This window comes from Nicotiana tabacum, chromosome 13 (genome assembly GCF_000715075.1).
Source record: "Nicotiana tabacum cultivar K326 chromosome 13, ASM71507v2, whole genome shotgun sequence".
In the NCBI taxonomy this organism is placed as follows: Eukaryota; Viridiplantae; Streptophyta; class Magnoliopsida; order Solanales; family Solanaceae; genus Nicotiana; species Nicotiana tabacum.
The window spans coordinates 69662253-69676200 of NC_134092.1; positions in this window are offsets into that span (position 1 = coordinate 69662253).

Genomic DNA, 13948 nt, shown 5'->3' on the forward strand with positions numbered 1-13948 from the left:
TTTGGCCGAATTGAGTGAGGGATGGTGTGATTTGAAAAAATGGGGGCCGATCCCTGGTTCTTGAATTGCCTACATATCCTTGCTGTTGCGGGAATCAAGCCGTGTGTAGTTCTGGATCCAACGGTGAACTGAACCGATGGAGTTGTTATAGGAACGGTCGTATGCTTCGGAAAGGGTTCTTTTGGATAGGACAATATCAGATGAATTTGCGCGAAGTCATGAATGTGAATCTGAAATGTTATGGATGTATCTCAAAACGAGTATCTGAACAGTTATCAAGGAAAAGTGGGTAACTGATGGTGGTTGGTTGCATTTGAAATAATTATAGGATGTGAACATTGAATGGAAACCGGAGTGAAGATTGCTCCCGTTAGGAGAACGGTTACTTCCTGGATTACATGCAAAACTTAAAACACAATGCATGCAAGTATATATGGATTATTGCGAGAATTTAAACATGATACAAATTTCCTTTGGACCATGAAAGTTGTCTTTGGACAGTGAGGATGATGTCCTTAGACCATGACGTCCTAGGTCATGAATCATGTGATAAAGGATTTGCAGGCCATGAAATGATGTCCTCTGGCCATGAAAATGGTGCCTCTGAACCATGATGCCTTTAAATAATGATGTGCAATATTGAGAGATCCTCAGTCCATGGAATGGTATCTTCTGGCTATGAGGATGATGCCTTCGGACTATGATGCCTTTGGACAAAAATGCCGATGTTTCAGCCCATGAGATGCAAAGATATGATTCTAGGTCGTATGTAAAGTGAAACAGAGCTTAGGCAATGCTTAGCCGCAGGCGAATAGAAGACAGTGCTAGGTCTTAAATAGCATAATGGAGATAATATTTAATCTTGAGGAAAAGGCAGTGCTTAGCCGTATGCAAGAAGGGGAGGCAAGGCTTAGCCTCATGCAAAATAGGAGACAGTGCTTAGTCTCATGCGAAGAAGGCAATGTTTAGCCTTATGCAGTTAAGGAGGCAGGGCTTAGCCTCGTGCAAATAGGAGACAATGCTTAGTCTCATGCAAAGAAAGTCAGTGCTTAGCCTTATGCAGTTAAGGAGGCAATGCTTAGCCTCATGAAAATATGAGATAATGCTTAGTCTCATGCAAAGAAAGGCAGTGCTTAGCCTTATGCAGTTAAGGAGGCAGGGCTTAGCCTCATGCAAAATAGGAGGCAGTGCTTAGTCTCATGCGAAGAAGGCAATGTTTAGCCTTATGCAGTTAAGAAGGCAGGGCTTAGCCTCGTACAAATATGAGACAATGCTTAGTCTCATGCAAAGAAAGGCAGTGCTTAGCCTTATGCAGTTAAGGAGGCAATGCTTAGCATCATGCAAAATAGGAGACAGTGCTTAGTCTCATGCGAAGAAGGCAATGTTTAGCCTTATGCAGTTAAGGAGGCAATTCTTAGCCTCATGCAAATAGGAGACAATGCTTAGTCTCATACAAAGAAAGGCAGTGCTTAGCCTTATGCAGTTAAGGAGGCAGGGCTTAGCCTCATGCAAAATAGGAGACATTGTTTAGTCTCATGCGAAGAAGGCAATGTTTAGCCTTATGCAGTTAAGAAGGCAGGGTTTAGCCTCGTGCAAATAGGAGACAATACTTAGTCTCATGCAAAGAAAGGCAGTGCTTAGCCTTATGCAGTTAAGGAGGCAATGCTTAGCCTCATGCAAAATAGGAGACATTGCTTAGTCTCATGCAGGAAAACAATGAGTGATAGTGAGAAAGCAGAGTATTTTTTAGCTGAAGATGTGTTTGCGTTTGGCAACTTTGTTATTATGAAGGTAGTGATTCTGATGTGTGTATGTATTTGCGCATATTCCTGTTATGTTCATTGTGCCCGCATCCAAAGAAAAATTGTGAGTTTGCGGGGAAGGTTGGTCCGTGCTTTCGCCTTCTCGCTTTGCTTTTGCTCCTATCTTGAGATCCTATTTGAATTACCCTGGGCAGCATATGGCTGTTTATAAAAATAAAGTTTTCGAAAAATATGTGTGCATTTGATGAATGTACTTATTTAAATATAGTAGTATGCAATATCAAGTAATTTAGATGAACCAATGACTGTGACATATTTTAGAGACATTGCGACTTCCTTGCTTTAGAATTTTGAGGGTCCTCCTCAAAATTCTACCCCAGCTTAAAAGCAATTCTTTGACTGTTCTGCATATGACGAAGTTGGCTAGACTTGCTTCAGAATTTTGAGGGTCCTCCTCAAACTTCTGCCCCAGTTGCTGACCATGGCAAAATTAAGATCTTATTGAGATGTGACCAAACCCACAGGGCTGCCTACGTATCCCCTCTTAAATGGGAATCAAGTAGATCAGTTACATCAAATGAAGAAATGTAAACAATCTAAATATAGTATCTCTTGACTGCGTCTGAGTTGATAGGTTTTGGCCAAATTTCTCCGTCCATTTCTGCAAGTATGAGCGCTCCTCCTGTTAGTACTCTGCGAACCATGTAGGGCCCTTGCCAATTGGGTAAAAATTTCCCTTTGGCTTCATCTTGATGCGGGAAGATCCGCTTTATTACCAACTGCCCCGGTGTGAATTGTCTGGACCTAACCATTTTATTGAAAGCTCTGGACATTCTGTTCTGGTAAATTTCATCGTGACATACTGCGTTCATTCTTTTATCGTCAATGAGAGCCATTTGTTCATAACGACTTCGTATCCATTCTGCATCACTGAGTTCAGCCTCTTGTATGATTCTCAAAGAAGGAATTTCTACTTCGGTGGGAATGACGACTTCAGTACCATAGACCAGCAAATAAGGAGTTGCCCCAGTTGATGTGCGAACCGTGGTGCGATATCCAAGTAAGGAAAATGGTAACTTCTCGTGCCATTGTTTGTGATTATCTATCATCTTACTTAGTATCTTCTTGATGTTCTTATTGGCGGCTTCTACAGCTCTATTCATTTGCGGCCTGTATGTTATGGAATTCTTATGCTTGATCTTGAAGGTTTCACACATGGATTTCATCAAATCACTGTTAAGGTTGGCGGCGTTGTTGGTGATGATTGACTCCGTACCCCGAATCGATAAACAATACGATCCCTAACAAAATCTGCGATGACCTTCTTAGTTACAACCTTGTAAGATACGGCTTCAACCCATTTTGTGAAATAGTCTATGCCCAGTAGAAGCGGCGGGTTTGATTGGACCAATGACATCCATCCCCTAAGCGGAGAAAGGCCAAGGTGCACTTATTGCGTTGAGTTTATTGGGTGGCACTCGTATCATATCAGCATGTACTTGGCATTGATGACACTTTTGGACATACTTGATGCAGTCTGTTTCCATAGTCATCCAAAAATATCCTGCTCCTAATATCTTCTTAGCTAAGATGAAACCATTCATGTGTGGTCTACAAGTTCCGGCATGTATCTCTTCGAGCAATTTGGATGCTTCCTTGGTGTTGACGCACCGTAATAAACCCAGATCTGGAGTACTTCTGTACAGAATTCCTCCGCTTTGGAAGAAATGGTTGGATAGCCTTTGGAGTGTTTGTTTCTGAGTATGATTTGCATGCTCTGGGTATTCTCCTTTTGCCAAATATTCTTTGATGTCATGGAACCATGGATTTCCATCAATTTCTTCATCAACGTGAGCACAATAAGCTGGCTGGTTATGAATCCCTACCGGGATAGGGTTGATGAAATTCTTGTCTGGGTGTTGTATCATGAAAGACAAAGTGGCCAATGCATTTGCGAACTCATTCTGGATTCTCGGAACATATCTGAACTCTATCTTTGTGAATCTCTTCATCAATTCTTGTACATAGTACAAATACGGTAGTATTTTGGTATTCTTTGTAGCCCATTCTCCTAGAACCTGATGTACCAAAAGGTATGAGTCACCAATTACCAGCAATTCCTGAATGTTCATGTCAATGGCCAACTTGAGTCCCAAGATGCAAGCCTCATATTCTTCCATATTGTTGGTACATGGAAACCTGAGCTTTGCGAATACTGGATAGTGTTGACCTGTCTCTGATACTAAAACTACTCCAATACCCACTCCTTTGAAATTTGTAGCTCCATAGAAGAACATTCTCAAACCATCATAGGTTTCGGTGATATCTTTTCCTATGAATGATACCTCTTCGTCGGGAAAATATGTTTTCAGTGGTTCGTACACTCCGTCTACAGGATTTTCTACCACATGATCCGCCAATGCTTGCCCCTTGACAGCCTTTTGAGTTACACAAATGATGTCGAACTCACTTAGTAATATCTGCCATTTTGCTAACTTCCCCGTAGGCATGGGGTTCTGGAAGATGTATTTTAACGGATCCATCCTTGATATGAGATATGTGGTGCAGGCACAAAAGTAGTGACTCAACTTTTGAGCTATCCATGTCAAAGCACAACAGGTGTGTTCCAACAAAGAATATTGTACTTCGTAGGGTGTGAACTTCTTGCTTAGATAGTATATGGCCTGTTCCTTTATTCCCGTCTCGTCGTGTTGTCCCAAGACACAGCCGAAAGCCCCATCTAGTACAGATAAATAGAGTAGCAGAGGTCTCCCAGGTTCCGGTGGGACCAGAACAGGTGGTTTGGATAAATATTCCTTGATCTTGTCAAAGGCTTTCTAGCACTCTTTAGTCCAACTTGTTGCAGCGTCTTTCTTCAATATTTTGAAAATTGATTCACAGATCACAGTTGATTGTGCTATGAAATGACTGATGTAATTGAGACGCCCTAAGAAACTCATCACATCTTTCTTGTTCTTCGGAGGTGGCAAATCTTGGATAGCCTTGACCTTTGATGGGTCTAGCTCAATTCCTCGGCGGCTGACGATGAACCCTAACAGCTTTCCAGCAGGGACTCCGAAGGCACATTTTGCGGGATTCAGTTTCAGGTTGTACCTTCGAAGTCGATCAAAGAATTTCCTCAAATCTGCTATATGATTTGTGCTTCTCTTGGATTTGATGATGACATCATCCACGTACACCTCTATCTCCTTGTGTATCATGTCGTGGAAAATGGTTATCATGGCCCTCATATAGGTGGCTCCATCATTCTTTAGGCCAAACGACATCATTTTGCAACAATATACTCCACACGGTGTAATGAAGGCTATTTTTTGGCATCCTCTTCATCCATCCAGATCTGATGATATCCCGTGAATAAATCCACAAAGGATTGAAGTTCATGCTTGGCATAATTGTCAATCAGTATGTGTATATTGGGCAAGGAAAATCATCTTTAGGACTCGCTCTGTTTAAATCCCGATAGTCGACACACACTCTGACCTTCCCATCTTTCTTTGGAACTGGCATAATGTTAGCCAAACAGGTCAGATATTCAACCACTCTGAGAACCTTGGCTTTGATCTGCTTGGTGACTTCATCCTTTATTTTCAGACTCATAGCTGGTTTGAACTTTCTGAGCTTCTGCTTTACAGGCGGACATATAAGGTTGGTAGGTAGTTTATGAGCCACTATGGATGTGCTCAAACTGGTCATATCATCATAGGACCATGCAAAAATATCCTCATACTCCTTCAAGAACCGGATGTATTCTTCCTTCTCTGACGACGATAGGTGAATGCTTACACGAGTTTCCTTGACAGTTTTGGAGTCTCCCAAATTAACGGTTTTAGTCTCATCCAAATTGGACTTAGGCTTATTTTCAAAATTTTTCACTTCTCTAACAATTTACTTGGGTATTATATCCTCTTCTAGATCCTCTGAATCACTATCCTTATGTTGCGTTGTCTCATTACATGTCACAGTTGTAAGTTCATCGGGATAGGTAATAATAATGCTGTAGAGAAAAATGTAAAAATAATAATAAATACAAAAAGCAGTAATGCATTAAAAAAATCTTAAAAACGTCAACAAGTGCGGCTTGATGGCTCGAGCAATTATTTCAAAACAGAATACTAAAAAATGTCTCAAATGCTCAAAACTATTTTTTAAAGTAATTCATGCTGATTTGCCAGGCTACCCAGGAACTCGACGGGCCCGGGATGGTGCAGCGGTCCAGTTCTTGAGAAGATGCCAGTATGCACAAACCAACCTTTGGGAATGGGAATAATCAAAAGAAAGAAAAGGCAAAAGGTAACCAAGTTAGTAAGGAATATTAAAAGAGTTTTTACGATATTAAAATATGTTTCACAAAGTCATGCAATAATTCGCGTCCTAATTTAGGGACCTCATTATGCCCGAGGTAGACCTAAGCGACACGTAGACTTGGAGAAAATTGATGTTAACATTTGCGTCATTTCATTAATGCCAAAAATGTTTACGCAATAATGATCAACATGTTGGCATATGTTTCTCCAAGTAATGCACATAGTATGATAGCGTCCATTGGGGTTGTGGAAATCCCGTCTGACTTTGGACGAGGTTCATCTTAGCGGGTTGTTACGTTAATAACGCTTCAACCCTTACTAGGTTTAGCAAGATACATGTACATTTCAAGTTGGAGTAGGGTTTCTAGAATAGTCTAGACTGGTACTCCCAAGTGGACAACTTGAGAGGGAAAGGAACGAGACCGTCGATTGCACCGTTGATCGAATAGTCTACCGAAAATAAGCCTTTTCGATTTAAAAGGGTAATTTTCGGAAGAGCGCGGACACTCATCAAGTGCCGCTATAATGATAGTTGGCACGAGTGGAGTATGATGTGGAGCATGCTTTATACAGTAATAATAACACGTTGTCAAGTATTTGCATGATATGTAAAAGCAGTAAATAATAGAGCAAAGGTAAACATGGAAAGAATATAGAAGAAAGACAAACGGAAGGAGTTAGTTTAGTTCATAAAAATATATGCGGGAATGTAATAAAGCAGGTAAGGAAGTAGGCATGATATAGAAATTTTGACAAGATAAAAGAGCGGTCATAGCAAGTAAAGGTGAATAGGGGGAAGGGATGTGCCTGTCATAGCAGATTTAAACAAATAAAGGTGAGTAGGGGAAAGGATGTGCATGTCGCAGCGGATTTAAACAAATAAAGGTAAGTAGGGGAAAGGATGTGCATGTAACAAAGAAAGTATTCCATATAAGCCAAGTTCATTATGGTAAGAGCCTAAGTGTAAATCCCCAGCAGAGTTGCTATGCTGTCGCGCCCCATTTTTCTCGCGAAAAGCAGTCTTCGACACGTGACAACTCCTTTTAGAATGGGAGATAGAGTGCTAAAGGAGAAAAGTCACCGCCTAACGATTTTTAAGGTGCGTTAGGGCACCTATTATGCAGATAACTCTATTTGACTAGTCAATGCCATCAAAGATCGGGTAAGGGCTCAAGTTACCCCAAAGAGAAGGTGTTAGGCACTCCTCGAGGTCCACAGCTGTGGGTCCCGATCGAACTTAAGATTATGTGGACTACGATTAAGCTAGGTGATCAAATAAACAAAGGGAATTCAGAAGTCAAAGAACTTTATTACACCATGATTAATACAGATCTTAGTGCGAATATAGGGATACAACTATTTAGATCTAATAAAAACATATAAAAAGGAGGGGGTCCTAAGTTTTTTAGCCTAAAGGATCACCCCGTGCAACATAAATAATACTTCGTAACTCCCTCAAGATGGGGTGTTACTCATATTATTCAGCGGGCACAGACTATCATCTCCTGCTACCCGATTACTATGTTAAAGTTGTTATCTAAAAGTGTTCTAATTCAATTATAGGTCGTACCCTATACGTGCACTACCCGTTCCATACTTATGGTCCAGGAGGTATTGGACCTTTACTTTGCATGGTTCTACACTTCACTTAGGCTGCTCAAAAATGTCAAAACTAGGCGACATACAAAACACATTGGACTTCACATATAGGCAGTCAAGGCTCAAGTTTGCCTCCACACTTAAGCAACAAATGCACGCAAGACAAATTGTATGTTAAGTAGTTCAGAATTAAGAACTTAAATCCCTATAGACATGATTTCTATGTGACAAGGCGTTAAGGCATGCAAGCAGTTTCAGAAACCAAGCGTTGCCCATAGACAGGATTGTACATTTGTCACATATTAATTGTTGAAATTGCAGATTTCCAGTTATTAATCCTCTAGATGTTGCGTCTAAGGGATTTATGTAGTAAAGACAATGGAATCTATCGGGAGAAACACAGAATTACTCACGCTTTTGATAATGGTCTAAGTGAACAATAAACACTGTTGAGGGGGGCATTATTAACAGTTATTAAGGCAAATTATGGTATCCTATAGGCAGGATCTTTAATGATTAGCACTTGGAACTGATTTTATTGTTATACTTTAACCTTATAGGCATGTTTTCTAGGTGAACAGTGCGATACAATAACAAATGAGATGATTAAAATCCTATAGGCATGATCTCTAGTGGATATACTGCAGCGATGCAAATTGAAGGAAAGTTCAACGATATTTATTTCCTATAGGGCAGGTTTTCTAATAACATGTAGCAACAAGGATAATGGAGGCATTTGAGCTCATGCTTTGCTAGTAGACAAGTAGTGTGAGTGTGTGCTTTTTCTAATGGCATGATTTCTACAGTGTGCGTAGAGAGTTAATGACACATATAACAAACATATTATTAAGTCCTATAGGCATGCTATCTACCCGTCGCATGTAAATATTAAACTCTACCCCATTCCCTTTTACTAACAACCCCAATTGTTTATAAAAAGATTATTACAGGCCCAATAATGAGTAAAGTAACAATATTACATAACAGTGAATAGGCCCACAATAGGCCCAAATAAAACAAATAAATACCCAGCATTGTTGGGCCTTTAATAGCTCTTACACAACATACCGAGGCTTTCAACAAAGAGCCACATTCAATACACGACTCAGGGATCCATAGAGGAGTCCAGAACCAGTTTACTCAACCATGGCACCAAGTGTTTCACCATTTAAATCAGCCAATTCAAGCACACAACACATAACAAGGGGAAGTAGAGTGAATAGGAACAGTTTGAGATTAAGGGAGTGACTAAGGACTAAGCCCTAGTGTGTCAGAGTTCACAAGGGTATCAATTGGACCCCGAGCAGTGCTCACACTTAGGAGGCCAATAATAGAACCTAGATAGTCTTGGCTTTCAGCCGGCTAAGAATAAAGAGTTCAGAATAGCATAAGTTGCCAGTGAGGAAAATGGACAGAAGTTAGGAGATATATTCATATCCTAAAGTAGACATAGCCAAATTGAGCATATAGAGTAATTAATCAAATAGGCCAGTAGGTTCAGCAGGACAGCAAAACACCACATAGATAGCCTCATATTGAAAGAAATTGGGGAAGAAACAGGTTTGCAAGATATACATAGATTATCATTCATGACAATAAACCAATTGAGACCTAAGAGGTTCGGATTAAGCTAAGCATGCATTTTAAGGTCATGCTAATAAGTATTTAGACATTGTGATAAACACTAGAAGAGACAGGGTATCAAATGAACAAAAGACAGACTGGAAACATATTAGCATCGAAGCAAGATCATAGTCGATAAAAATAGTTTTAATACAAATTGCAACACATTGTACATGCAAGACAGACATTGCAGAGATTCAAGATAGTGTGTGATAGCAAACACATGTAGGTATTCTAGCATTGACACGGTAGACTATTTACCTAAAGAAGGTCCAGATTGTGTAAGTCCTGATGTTATGCAACAGTCATGCTAATTTGGCAATCTGGCAGCATTTAGACATGAGAAAAGCAGATTATAACAACTGGTGAATCGAGGAGGGTGTTAAACATGCTAAAGGGCATACTGATAGAGATCAGGGTCAAAACATGTCAGATAGGCAAGTCATCAATACAGAAATTCAGAATATGAGGGGAAACAGGCTTGTGCCATACAATGGGTACATATTCATGCTTTTGAACTTAATCAAGTAGTCGACTAAAGAAGTCCAAATTATGCTAGTAAGGCATATTCAAATAACAAGATTGATAACAAAAGACTAAATTAAACACCAGAATATGATAACAAGTATAAGGGTCCCAAACAGTAATAATTTCTAACACATTGACTAGTAAGAACTTAATAGAACCGGGGTTAGGCATGCTTGAAGCTAAAGGCTTAAGAGACCTAAAGATTTGAGGAAAGCAAACTAAATTACACACAAAAGCAATCCAGAAAACATACAGAACTGACCAATTTCAGGAATGAAAATGTATACAAACCATAGATGCCTAGGAATGAAATTGCAAAGTATAGTGACTCACCAGTTAAGCGAAGAACAGTAAAGAATAGGTTTCCACAGAAAATCCAGAATCCCTAATGCGTCAAAGTTCCCAAGAGCTTCGATGAACTCAGGGCAGTGCTCGCACCAAGAACGGGTTAAGGAACAAAATGCTAATGGCCTTGGCTTTCAGCCGGCCAATACAGAATACCAAGCAAGAGAGTAGCAAATACTTTAAAATTTTATTAAAGAAATCGATTTTCTCAAAATCTGTCGCAAAAAGGAAAATGAGGGGTTTATATAGTAGTCAAAAATCGAGCAAACATATAAGAAAATAAAATAATTTAAACAACAAGCAAGGAAAAGAAACATGCAAATCAATTTGAAATCAATTTAAGAGAGAAAATCTGGTAAACCCTAATTTTAAGGGAAAGTGTAAATCAGCAAAATACAAACAAAATCGGACTCACACAGTTTATAATAGAACGCATGTAGACGAAATATGGTCCAGATTCAAGAGATAGGAATCACTCGGATGGAATAGGAGAAGTAGTACTTGCCATGTTTAGGAAAGTACTAGGTGATACCATAGAGAATCAACCAGTAGCGGAAACACACAAATATGGTAAGTAAATGAGAGGAGAATCCCATTAGAAGAGGGATTAGGAGAGGGGTTTAGAGAGGCGGCGATTAGAGTTCTTCAGAGAGGGGGAGAGTTTTAGGGCGGCGGATTTAGAGGGAATAGGATTAGGGTTTGGGGTTGGGTGATTTAAAAGGGGAGACTAAATGTGGGCCGTTGATCTTAGAGATCAACGACCAGGATTTTAAAGAGGGGTTGGGTCGGGTTGGCTAGGTGGATCGCGACCGGTTTGGGCTGGGGTTATTGGGCTAAGGTACTGGGCTAATTTAGTCTGAAAAATCACTTAGAAATTGGGCCAGCCTTTTAAACACATGTAATTTAGCAAAACATAATTTATAAAAATAATTAGTAAATGAGTGAAATATGTTTTATGCACTAAAATGATTAAGAATAATGATTTAACATTATAAAAAATATAAAATGCTGTTTTTGACACGAATAGTATAAATAAGGAGCATTTGTATATGAATATAGGCCATTATTGCAAAATCAAATAAATAGCTTTAAAATGCTAATGTAATTAAATGGAATGAAATAAAATGTTTGAAACATATATTATAGGTGCAAAATAATTATTTTAGGTAACTAAGTTATTACAAAATAATTTAAAAGGATAATTACTAGATATTTACATATAATTTAAATACAAGAAAATTTATTTAAAGCTATAAAAATTGTGAAAAATTATAGAAAAATGCTTGTATAGGTTTGTAAACTAAATAATGATGCAAAAATGCTATTTTGAAAGTATATATATATTTTGAAAAATATGAGGAAAAAAATGGGTATCAACACTCCCACGCGCAGAAAGACGGTCCATTACGTCACGAGCAGACCTGGTTCTCATGGAAGTACTGGATTGCTACACAACTATAAACCTGCATGGTCTTATGATAGAACACATGAAGAAGGTGGCAGAGTTCAAGGATGGTAATCATGGGCTGCCTTACAGGTTCCTCCTCACTAAAGCTTTTGAATTTTTCAAAGTCCCTTTGGGAAAAGCTAAGGTGGGAACTCGCAAGCAGACCTTCTCCAAGACCACCCTAGAAGAGTGTGAGTGCATTGACCGAAGTGGAGGGGCTGACAACAATTCTACTATCTCTCAGCTGATCAACACTCAGAACAGTGCCACTGAAGAGATAAGGAAGCTGAAGGCAAGGAATGCCATTCTCGAAGGTTAGCTCAGTCAGGTTCAGGAGGCACCTGGTTCTAGCAGCTCTCACAGCACAGAGGTTACCCGTCTAACAAAAGAGAATGCTGACCTCAGGAAACAAGTTGAGGACCTGAAGGAGAGAATGCTTAATGAGCAGGTGTCAGCTAATGCTCGAATGGACATCCTTCTTAGAACCCCTTACCTCTTCATCTGGGCCATCTCTTTCCGGTGTTCCCTAAAAATTGTTCCCTTCCTAGTGTCCGTCCTCTGTTTTTTGTCTTAATGATGTTTATAACTGGTACCTTTTGTTGTTTTTCTTTTGTGGATGGTTTGGTAACAATGGAACTGCTCCTTGCTTAATTTCCAAAAATTAATGGACGTTTCATCCTTTTTGTTGTGTATGTCTTGCTCTTTTGCTCTGTTTTTAGTCATGATTGTGTGAACACATGTGGCATGAGTTAACCAAGCTAGACTTCTTTTTGCTTATTGCTTGCTACTGATCTTTTTATAATGCCAAAAGGGGAAAAATAATTGAGGGGGAACAAGCTGGGGGAACAGATTCAGGGGGAATACAGGAAACTGATCTACCATTCTGGTTCTTAGGGGGAACTTCAATTATAAGTTTGTCATCATCAAAAAAGGGAAAATTGATAGGTTATATGTATCCCTGTTATATTTTGATGATCTAACAAACTTAATGATAAGAACCAGATAAGGAACCTGTTACATATCCTCAAGTACTTAAAGAACAACAAGTCTCAAGTCGGGGACGTGGTTCAACTCTTCAGAGTCAAAGGAACAACAGAGGGAACGGATGGCCACCAGTTCCCTTGGTGACGGTACAAGTCAACTCCTCAAAGCTGTAAAGTTGTTGCCTGCACACCAACAGTACAAAAACAGTATAGCAGTCAACTTTATGGGGAATGCCCTTTACCTAACTTGCTTGCATCATTCAAGTGATGTCACAAAATAAATTATTAACATCAAGCAAAGGCAAAAACAAAATACTTGCACATTCAGAATCGATCAAGCATTCTCTCAAGTCTGTGTCAATCTTGCAAGTGATTCTCAAGGGCATCAAAAACAAAGAACAACATAACGAAGGACCAGCTTCCTGTGTTGAGTTATTACATGTCCTTAGTTGTGTTGCATCTTTGTTAAAGCACTTTACTTGTAATTCCTACTTAGCTTAGTTAGAGGCATTGTGTAGGAAATCTTTGTAAAATCATAAGCCTTGTGTTTGTGTCATGGCTAGAGTTAGTCGAGTTGTAAGTCTTTGTAATAGAGTTATTACAAAGTGGCTTGTAATAGAGTTGTTACAAGTTAGTGAGGGATTAAGAGGTTAATTCATAGGTTACAATAGGTTGTAATCTAAAGTTTGCTCAGTAGTGAAGTTGAAATCCTACAAGGGTAGGTCGTGGTTTTTAATCCCGTGAGCTGGGAGTTTTCCACGTAAAACTTCTTTGTCTCATTTACCTACTGCAGTGTGCGTGCGTTATGTGGGAACTTATAGAAAATCTAGTTCACTGCATAGTTTGGTGGACCTTAGTTTCTATCAAAAACTTTTGAAGGAACTGCCTTCTCGCTTGCCTCTTTCTTGAGCCATCAAAACGGTAAAGATGAATAAAATATTACTCCTTAATTCACTATTAATCTTTTTCTTAGACGACGTGCTTCTCCAACCAGTTTGTAATATCTCCGAACTTGTCTTTATTGCCTACGTCCAAATCCCCTCAAAGAAGGCACGAAAATATACGCCCAAAATATTAACAAATCCTTATACAACTCTTTTCGCAGAGGCTTTGGCTCTCCTACAATTGATGGAAAAAGTTAATCTTTTATTTAGCTTCAAATCTTTGACACACAATTGTTCTTGCTTTTCTTTTCGTTGTTCTAATAAAAATATTTGGTCCAAATAATGCAAGTAACTTGCTAGAAGAGTACGTTGAATGATTAAATAGATAAAAACAAAAATGAATCATAACAGAATTGATGTGATAAGTTTTAAGAGAGTATATATAGAGGAA